Source organism: Rhinatrema bivittatum, chromosome 4 (assembly GCF_901001135.1).
Source record: "Rhinatrema bivittatum chromosome 4, aRhiBiv1.1, whole genome shotgun sequence".
Classification (NCBI taxonomy): domain Eukaryota; kingdom Metazoa; phylum Chordata; class Amphibia; order Gymnophiona; family Rhinatrematidae; genus Rhinatrema; species Rhinatrema bivittatum.
This window is the reverse complement of record NC_042618.1, coordinates 470,165,721-470,175,756: the sequence shown is the minus strand read 5'-3', so window position 1 is coordinate 470,175,756 and position 10,036 is coordinate 470,165,721.

Below are 10,036 nucleotides of genomic sequence, written 5' to 3'. Positions count from 1 at the left end.
TGTCAGGAAAGAATCCCCAAGCTGTCTGCAGCACGAAATAAATTCTCAGTATCACCTTCACACCCATTCTCCGCCTGGTTACACACTGCTGCCTCTCCAGTCTCTGATAAACCGCACCAATCCTCCTGTGGGGCCGCCGGGACAGTGCATCCGCGTCTCTGCACTTCCAGGTCAGTACCGCAAACTGAATTTGTAAAGGGATAATGCTGCCAACCACCCGTGCTCAGTTGCATCCAATGTTTCAGTTGCTAAAACAAGTCATCTTAAACGCAATCCCAAATAGGTAATCCCTGCATTTGTCCACAACTGCCCCCACTTAAGGGCTAAGAACTCCAGTTTTTGAGCAGGGTAGTTTCTCTCAGTTTTCTCAGACTGCGGCTTGCATAGGCCACAGGTCTTAGTCCTTCTGGATGTGGCTGATATAAAACTGCCCCTGAGCCCTCCAGGCAAGCATCTATATGCAGTTCATAGGGTTTGCCTGGGTCAGCAAGGGCAAGTACTGGTGCATTACACAGACACTGTATGGTCCTTCTAAAGGCAACCTCACATTCTTGAGTCCATCTTGCACCAAAGGACTTTGATATCTTGTAATATTCCCTCTTCTCAGACACCCTATGCTTGGTTCTTATTCAAAAGTGGATAACCATGCATCAGCCCCTACAATCGACTTACAATCTTTAAATAATCTTTCACCAACCATCTGTAATAACCACTAAACCCAAGAAAGGAATGTAACTCTCTGAGGTTGGCTGGACAGGGCCAACCATAGAAACAATATGCCCAACATACTTAACCTCAGCTTGACAACATTTGCATTTGTCCAATGATAATTTTAGGTCACACTGTGCCAACCGATCAAATACCTTGAATAGCCTTTCTTCATTCTACTCTAGAATTTTCCAGAAGACTATCAGGTCATCCAAGTATGCTAGCACTTCTAATAGATTCATGTCCTCCCACAGTCTCCTCCATTAACATTAGAAATGTATCTGGGGCACCTGAAACCCCCTGGGGGAGTTGGTTAAATTGGTAAAACCCTAGTGGACATATAAATGTGGTTTTCTCCTTGTCAACCTCGTTCATGGGTATTTGGTAATACCCACTGCATAAGTCCAGGACAGAGAACCATTGACTTCCAGTCATAGAGTCAAGGGCATCCTCAGCTCATGGTGTAGTATACTGGTCAGGTGTGGTTCTGGAATTTAGGGTACGGTAATCAACACACAGTCGTACCATCCCATCCTTTTTCCTAACAACTACAATGGGGGAGGCATAAGGACTATGTGATTCAGTGATAATCCCTGTCTGCATGAGCTTCTCCAGATGTCTTCTCACATCAGCTAAGTCACCTGGGGCTATCCCTCTTGATCTTTCCTGGAATGGGGTGTCATTTGTAAGACATATGTGGTGTTCTACACCCTTTGCACACCCCTTATCCCACTCAAACCACGAGAACGCGCTAACATGTTGTGCTAATTTTTGTTGTAGTCTAGCCTTCCAAAAGGGGGGAATCGGGGAGTCCCCAAACTGGAAAACATTTGGGTCAATAGTCTGGGTACACCTCCATTTAGGTTCTACTCACTGCATAGCCTCCACTCGGCTCACTGTGGCCACACTGACCCCTGGGGGTAACTGGACGGGATGGTTAGATTCATTCTTCAGTCTAACAAACACTTTCTGTGTCCGTCCCCCATCTAGAGTCAGTACACCTTTCTGTACCAGTAACCCTGCAGACAGTCAGTCCTCTGTGGGGGCCTTAATTATCACTGTGCTTTGTGCAATGGTGGCATCAGCTGTCAAGCGGTTATTTAACTCTTTCACACCTTCTGGAGTATTTCAATAGGGATTTTGCTCCTTTGCTGTATCTCCCCTACTAAATCCAGCACCTCATTTCTTTGCTATCTCCCCACAAAGTACGCTGAGGAGAGATGCTAGTCTTGACTGCCCATGGTAACTCCTTGCATGCCTGTGCCAATTGGCCAAACATGAGCGAACTGGTACCTAATAGTACTGGGATTCTGGACACACCAGCCTCAAAGCTTCTAGCTGCTGTTGCGTCCGGTCTCAGACGACTTCGACCTCTGTGCCTCACCTTTCTTCCTTCTCTCTCCTCAAGCCTTGGGAAGATGGCTGCTGCAGCGGTATCCCCGGATCGGCAACAGCGACGATGGAGAAGGTACAGAGAAGGGCAACCAAACTGATAAAGGCAATGGAACAGCTCCCCTATGAGGAAAGACTAAAGAGGTTAGGACTTTTCAGCTTGGAGAAGAGGGGGGATATGATAGAGGTGTTTAAATTCATGAGAGGTCTAGAACGGGTAGATGTGAATCGGTTTTTTACTCTTTCGAATAGTAGAAAGACTAGGGGGCACTCCATGAAGTTAGCATGTGGCACATTTAAAACTAATCGGAGAAAGTTCTTTTTCACTCAACGCACAATTAAACTCTGGAATTTGTTGCCAGAAGATGTGGTTAGTGCAGTTAGTATAGCTGTGTTTAAAAAAGGATTGGATAAGTTCTTGGAGGAGAAGTCCATTACCTGCTATTAATTAAGTTGACTTAGATAATAACCACCGCTATTACTAGCAACGGTAACATGGAATAGACTTAGTTTTTGGGTACATGACAGGTTCTTATGGCCTGGATTGGCCACTGTTGGAAACAGGATGCTGGGCTTGATGGACCCTTGGTCTGACCCAGTATGGCATGTTCTTATGTTCCTGAGGGCCTCCTAAGGTGTGTGTGCACAACACCCACGTCTTTATCCACATCATTACGGGAACATCGGGGAGATCTTCTAGGGCCTGCTCAATGGCAGCTGACTCCATATTCTCAGTGACACCATTCATCAGTTTAGCCCATGACATGTTATCCCCTTCGCATCTACACCAATTTTTCAACACAAATACATCCTTAGGGTCAGATTTTCTAATCTACGCCCGATTTTATAACATGTGTGCGCAGCCGCGTGCATGATATAAAATCCAGGGTCGGCGCACGCAAAGGGGTGCACACTTGTGCACCTTGCATGCGCCGAGCCGTAGGGGAGCCCCGATGGCTTTCCCCGCTCCCTTGGAGGGAACTTTCCTTTCGCCCCCCCACACCTTCCCCTCCATTCCCCTATCTAACCCGCCCCCCAGCCCTACCTAAATCCCCCACCTTTATTATTTAAGTTGCGCCTGCCTCTGGGCAGGCGTAGATTGCGCACGCCGGCTAAGTGCAGGTGCTCGATTCCCCAGCCTAACAGGCCTTCGCAGGCCTCTGGCCATGCCCCCGCCCCGGACCGCCCCGGGATATGCGCGCGTCGCCAAGCCTATGCAAAATAGGCTTGGCGCACACAGGAGCGGGTTTTCGGGGTTACACGCATAACCCTTTGAAAATCTGCCCCTCAGCATCCATTTTTTTCCCAATTCGCCAGTCCTGTTCACAGTATGAAAAATCAAATTTAATCAAATTGATCCCAAGCTGTGCCTACAATAATTTATTTAACGCACCCTTGACCACTTACCTCGCGTGGTGTTCCTGGGTCCGAAATTGACCTGGCGGGAGCCCCCCTTAGGGTGAACTCCGTTGGTCCTCACATTCTTGGCGCATGGTGCCTCCACCTGGGGAAGAAGGTGTTAGTGGGTGGGATTTCCTTCCCTTCAACCCAGGAAATGGGACTGTGAACAAGGCTGGCAGTATGTACAAATATATACAGGTTTATCAGACTATATAAGTATATACATTTCTACATGTCTATGTACATTGCTAATAGGATGTCAAACAGCTCACTTATCTACTCGTGGTTAATAGACTCAGGCCACATAACTATATACATTTCTACAAGGTAGCAAGAAAATTAAATATTTGACAATTTGGGGTTGTTGGCCCCCACAGTATACCACCTATAGAATAGAAGGGATCTCTTGAATTCCCTCTTAATCAAGTGTTGTTATTATCTTCCCCCTTTTTTCCCCAAGTATCACTAATGTGAAGAGATGCAACTGGGCTGGTGGGCAGTATTGGCTTGGGGGTGCCATTGTATCTATACCGTTACCATCTCATCGGTGCCGCTTCTTCCCTGGTGAAAGGTCCACACCAATGCTGAGGTCTACACCCTCCTGGGGACCTGATTCTGCTTCCTAGTCTGTCGATGGGGTCCACACCCTCCTGGGGGACCACTTGATCTGCCACTGTAGTCCACAACCTCCTAGGGGACTGTTCAATCTGCCACTGGGGTCCTCTTGCTCAAGGGGGACCCAGGGTCACCTCCTCTCAGCCAAAAGACCAAGACCCAGGCAGGACCATGGAAAGATAATTTGTGCCCGCCCTTCCACCCTGCCTGGCCTTTGTTCTCTGTTATCTGAGAACTGGGTACCCAAGGGCCTGAATCCCCTTGCTAGTTAGGGTGAGAATATGTTTGCTTCCTAGGACTGTTTTTCAGTTAATTTTCTCTCAAATCCCTCTCTCATTCAGAATTCTCCAATGTAGGACTTTTCCCACTCATAGTTCTGTAATTTAGGATTTTGCCATCCTTTGATTTAAAGTGATATTTCTCTGCAAGTTACCAACAGTAGTCAGGGGGCTGTGACATGCAAATCCCCTACCTGAGTCTCTGACTCATCTATTCAGTGGTCATTTAAGCACCTTCACAGTAAGGGGTCTGGCAATCTTTTCAATCTCATTCTAGGTATCCTGGACTGGCGGCTCATGTTACATAGCTGCGTTGTCCTCTTTTTTTCTCTGCTGCAGTTCATTTAAATGGTAGCCTGCTCTTTACCCTCTCGCCCTTGGGAGTGGAGGGGGGGGGGTTCATATATCAAACCATTTTCAATAGTGAGTACCATACGTTTGCACTAGCCCAGAGATGGTGAACCTCACCTATTGAGATGTAGTTGTGAATGCCAGAATTTGATAGTGAAATGCACTGTAACTATTTGCATTACCTCACAGCCCACTGACTGTTCAGGATTTGGTGTCGAAATGAAACAGCTACCCCTTGCTGGTGAGATGTTGTGTTGTCATGCTAGGTATTGTGAAGAAAATGAACAAAATGGTTGGACTTGACTGGCCTATGCCATGTATTATTCAAAGCAGAGGTAAATGTTTGTGGCAATGGAACCTGTGAGAGGGAGAACACCCGGGGCCTGCTCCATTAGAGAGCGCCACCTCTATGGCAGTTAGGGAGCTGCAGCTTACAATAGTTTGGGAAATGATAGGTGGAATAATACAGCAATAGGTACAAAATCTTTTTATTTAACTCATGGGCCCTTTTAAGAGATGTGTGCAGATGATGGGCTCTAGAGTCCCCTTCTATAGAATACCAGAAACAGCAGCCTTTACAACCATTTATCACTGCTTTCTTTGTGACACATTATAGTTTTTTTGTTATTAAAGGTTTTTATTCAAACAACATAATGGAACCTACAGATCGGACCAAACAAATAGTAAATGAAACATACAAAATAAACTGCATGAAGCTGCGGACGAAACATTATAATTTTAATCAATATTTTAGGTATAACAAACCCATGGCCAAGATGTTCCCCTCTCCTCTACAGCTAGGGGAACAGGAAGGCTTTTTCCCTCCTTTAAGGTTCTGCTGATGCACGTACCCTGTCGTCTTGAAACTAAAGACTTAACCTCAGGGCAGTTTGGTCAGAAAGCTAAGATTAGAAATATCAAAGAGCTGGAGTCTGTCGAGCTGTGGCTATTCTAGTTCTGACTCTGAAAATTCTGAAGTTTACAGGGAGGAAACGCCAGCCGTGCATGGGCTGCTCTGACCGAATTGCCACCGCCTCCAGGAGGAGGAGGAACTGACTGCGTTGACTTTTATTAGAAATAGATGTTCCTGTTTGAGTGAGGATAATAAACCCTGGCATTCTGTTTGGCTCTCAGCAAATTTTTCCTGTGTCCAAGCCACCTGATGTAATATTAAATATAGGGACTGGGTAAGACTAGTTGACAGTGGAGTTTTAAAGATTTTTTTTCCAAAAAATATTCCAATTCAAGCTTTCATGTGCAATAGATAAGTCGCTTTCCCCAATCAGTTCTAAAGTAGAACAATGACAGAGTGAGCATCAATTTCCTTTTAAAATAAAGAGGCCTTATGCCCTTGAAAATATAAATGAAGACACATAAGATAAAGTTCAGGGCTATTATGCATGTTTAAGGTAGGAACCGACTGCGTTATACTATGGCATAACTGAAGCCATTTATAATGTTGCGAGCACGGTATTTGATAAGATCGAACTAGGACATCAAAGGGTATTATATGCTTATTTTTAATTAATTGTCCATAATGGAGAATGACCACTGAAATTCCATTGTTTTGCAATAATTTATCCATGGCACAGAGAGCGGGGTGCGTGCAAAATAAGGTTGGGAACTTCCTCACGGTCTTTGGCGCTATCTCGCCAGGCACTAAGCATAGTGGTAAAAGGGCCACCATATCTTACGTGAGCCAACATTTAAGAGCCATTGGGTACCAAATCTTAAAAGAAAAGCATAATGGTAGCTTAAAAAAAATCAGGGAGACCAACCCCACCCTGATCTTTGGGAAGCTTTAATTTGCGAGATCCTACGGACGAAGGTGTTTTTTGTGGTTTTTTTGCCATAAAAACATAAATGTATCAATTCTGCTATAAAAGGATTTGGGGAAAAGACAAGGAGACATACTCAAGATATAGGGGGAGATTTTAAAAGACGCGCTCGGGGCCTACACGTGCGTGCGCTACCTGGCGCATGTACGCCCAATTTTATAACACAGGCGCATGCATGTCATAAAATCCAGGGTCGGCGGGCGCGAGGGGGGTGCACAATGCATGCGCCAAGCCACGCTGCCTTCCCCCGTTCCCTCGCAGGCCGCTCTGAAATCGGAGCGGCCTGGAAAGGAAATTCCCTTCCCCCTAACCTGACCTGCTCACCCCTTCCCCTAACCTTTCCCCCCCAGCCCTACTCTAACCCCCCCCCCAAAATGTTTGTTACCTTTTGCGCTTGCTGGCACACAATCCTCCAACCCCACCCCCCTCCCCACCCCTTTGTGCAAGCCCCGGGACTTACAAGGGTGCCGGGGCTTTAAGCGCGTTGCCGGGCCTTTTTAAAATAGGCCCGGCCCGTGTAACCCTTTAAAAATCCGGCCCATAATTAATTTGTGGGGGGAGTACCATTTTTATGGCTTCCAGTCTCCCCCACCAGGACAAATACAACGGAGATCAATGACATATCGTTGTCTCTAACAAGTTTATGAGACATTAGAGAGTCCATCATTAATTCTGCATCGTGGATAAAAGCAATTCCCAAATATTTAAAACCTCTGAGAGACCACTTAATTGTGGAGATGCGTTGTTATGATTCCGTACAACGAATATTAAGTGGCAGTAGGTCAGTTTTGTTCCAAATAACCTTAAAACCAGAAAAAGTTGAGTATTCTCCCATTAAGAGCAATAAATGTTTTAAAGTATTCTCAGGGTACAGTAAAAATAATAACAAATCATCAGCATATGCAGCTTTTTTGTAATTTTGGTTTCCTACTGAAATTCCAGAGATGTTAACATTTTGCCGGTTGGCAAGTAAGAATGGGTCTAACGTTAAGATAAAGAGCAAAGGTGATAAAGGGCATCCTTGCCTAGTACCTCTGTTCAAAGAAAAATTATTAGAGAGAAAGCCATCAACCAAGATCCTGGAATGCTGATTACTATATAATACTTTGCATATTTTATGAAAACATCCCCGAAACCAAAGCGTTTAAATACATTAAACATGTAATTCCATTCAACTCTATCAAAAGCCTTTTCTGCATCAATGGGTAAAGCTAACAGTGGGTATTGTTTTGTACTGGCAAAATTATCACAAATTTGTCTACCTTTCATAAACCCAACTTGGTCTTGATGAATACATTTTTCTAATGTCAAGTTTAGCCTTGTAGCTAAGATTTTAGAGTAGACTTTGCAATCTACATTTAGCAGTGATATTGGTCTATAGTTTTGTACCAATAAGGGATCTCTTCCAGGTTTTTCTAGTAGTATTATTGTAGCTTCTAAAAATTTACCTAAATGCATGAAATGAGAATATAAGGCCTTAAGTCTAGGAATTAAAGTGGAGTGAAAGATTTTATAAAACTTTATTACATAACCATCAGGACCCGGTGATTTTCACAAAGGGAGGGAACTAATTGCTGCTTAATTTCTTTGTCAGTAATCAGGGAGTCTAAATAAATCCTATCTTCCTCCAGAAGAGATGATATATTAAGTTTAGCAAAGAATGCTTCGTAATCTTTTTTAGCTTTTTCTTTGTCAGGGACCTCAGATGTATACAAAGATTGGTAATAATGATGAAATTTACATAAAATTTCAGTATTTTTTTAGCAGAATGGAGGACTTAGAAGTTTTTATAGCATGAATACGACCCTTTTTTTTTTTGATAGCAAGATACTCTGCAAGGAGCTTTACTGACCAGTTTTTACCTGTGTAATATTGGGATTTTTGCATGCAAATCGATTTTCCAGCTTATTGACTAAGCAAGGCATTATATTCATATTTCAGTTTAAAAACGTGAAATAAAACATCAGGTAAACCCTTTGGAATATGTTCATCCTCTAATACAGCAATTTCTTGTTCTAAGGAGTTTATCTTTATATAATTTGATTTCTTTTTAAATGCAGCATAGCTTATAATTTTACCTCATAGAGTCGCTTTAAAGGCTTCCCAGACAATATGTCAAAGGGATTCATTTACTTCATTAATGATAAAGAACCCATGAATTTTCTGAGAGATTTTATCTATAAACTCATCATCTTCTAGTAATGCAGTATTCAGTCTCCAATTGGGTGATCTCTGATTAAGATTTGGAGTGGAAAACGACATAGTAACAGCTGCATGATCTCAGTTCAAAATAGAGAGAATCTCAGCCTTAATGATTTCTGACATTTGGACACCAAAAACAAATCTGAGAGTATGATTGATGAGGAAAAGAAAAAAAAAAGTTAATTCTTTTCCTGTGGGATGGAGAATGCGCCATGATTCGATTAAACCTAACTCTAATTGAATGTCGTGCAGCGCCTGCAGGGATTTAGTTTTAAGCAGTCGACATTTCAACTGCCTATCTAAAATCAAAGAGGATGGTTGAGGTCCACACCTACAATAATGGGCGTATCACCGTATGCAAAATGAACTATGCTAAATCTTTAAAAAATTCAGAGCAGTCTAGATATTTATAGATAATAAACGTTGCCCAGCCACCGAAGTTAGTACCAGCATCCATCAACCTTTTAAGTCAGATTCTTGGGAGATGATTTGGGGTGCAATAGATTTTCTTGAATAGAATTGCTATTCCATTTCTCTTTTCGAAAGCTGCTGAATAGATACAATTCCCCACCCAGTTCCGCTGTAATGTAGAAGAATCTATGGCAATAAACACAGGTAGTTGGAGCGATATAAAAGTCTTGTTTTACATCGCTCCAACTACCTGTGTTTATTGCTGTCAGCCACCTTGCATCAATTACCGGTTTGTTTTCTTGGAAGATTCTACGGCATCCAAATGAGTTTTTTGTAAATAAGCTATAAGTGCAAAAAGCAGAATATAAATCTAAATAAATAATTTAAAAAAAAATCTGCTCCACACTTATTATAGGCCAAAATTTGTTTTAATGGGGTTATTTATACCATGACTGTTAAGAGTGAGTACAGTCATAAGACTAAGGAGGTCATTTTCTATAGCTTTCGCATGCGATAACTAGATCGGGGAGGAGTCGGGCAGGAGTCGGCACCGGAAGGGGAGGAGTCAGGGCGACACCGGGGCGGATGCGGCGAAGACAATCGCTGATGGCAAAAAGGTAAGGGCCCTTATCGCCATCAGTAACTAGCCCAATAGCACCACCTTTCTTGGTGGCGCTATTGGTTTGCGAAAGCCGGCAGTGATAGCACCGCGGTGGTACGATTGCTGCCGGCTTTCGCAGGCCTGCCCCCCCCACCAAGCGATTCACTAAGGCCTGCGGTTTTAGAAAATCCAGGCCTAAGAGTTCTCATTTTTTAGAAAAGAAAAATAAAGAGATGACA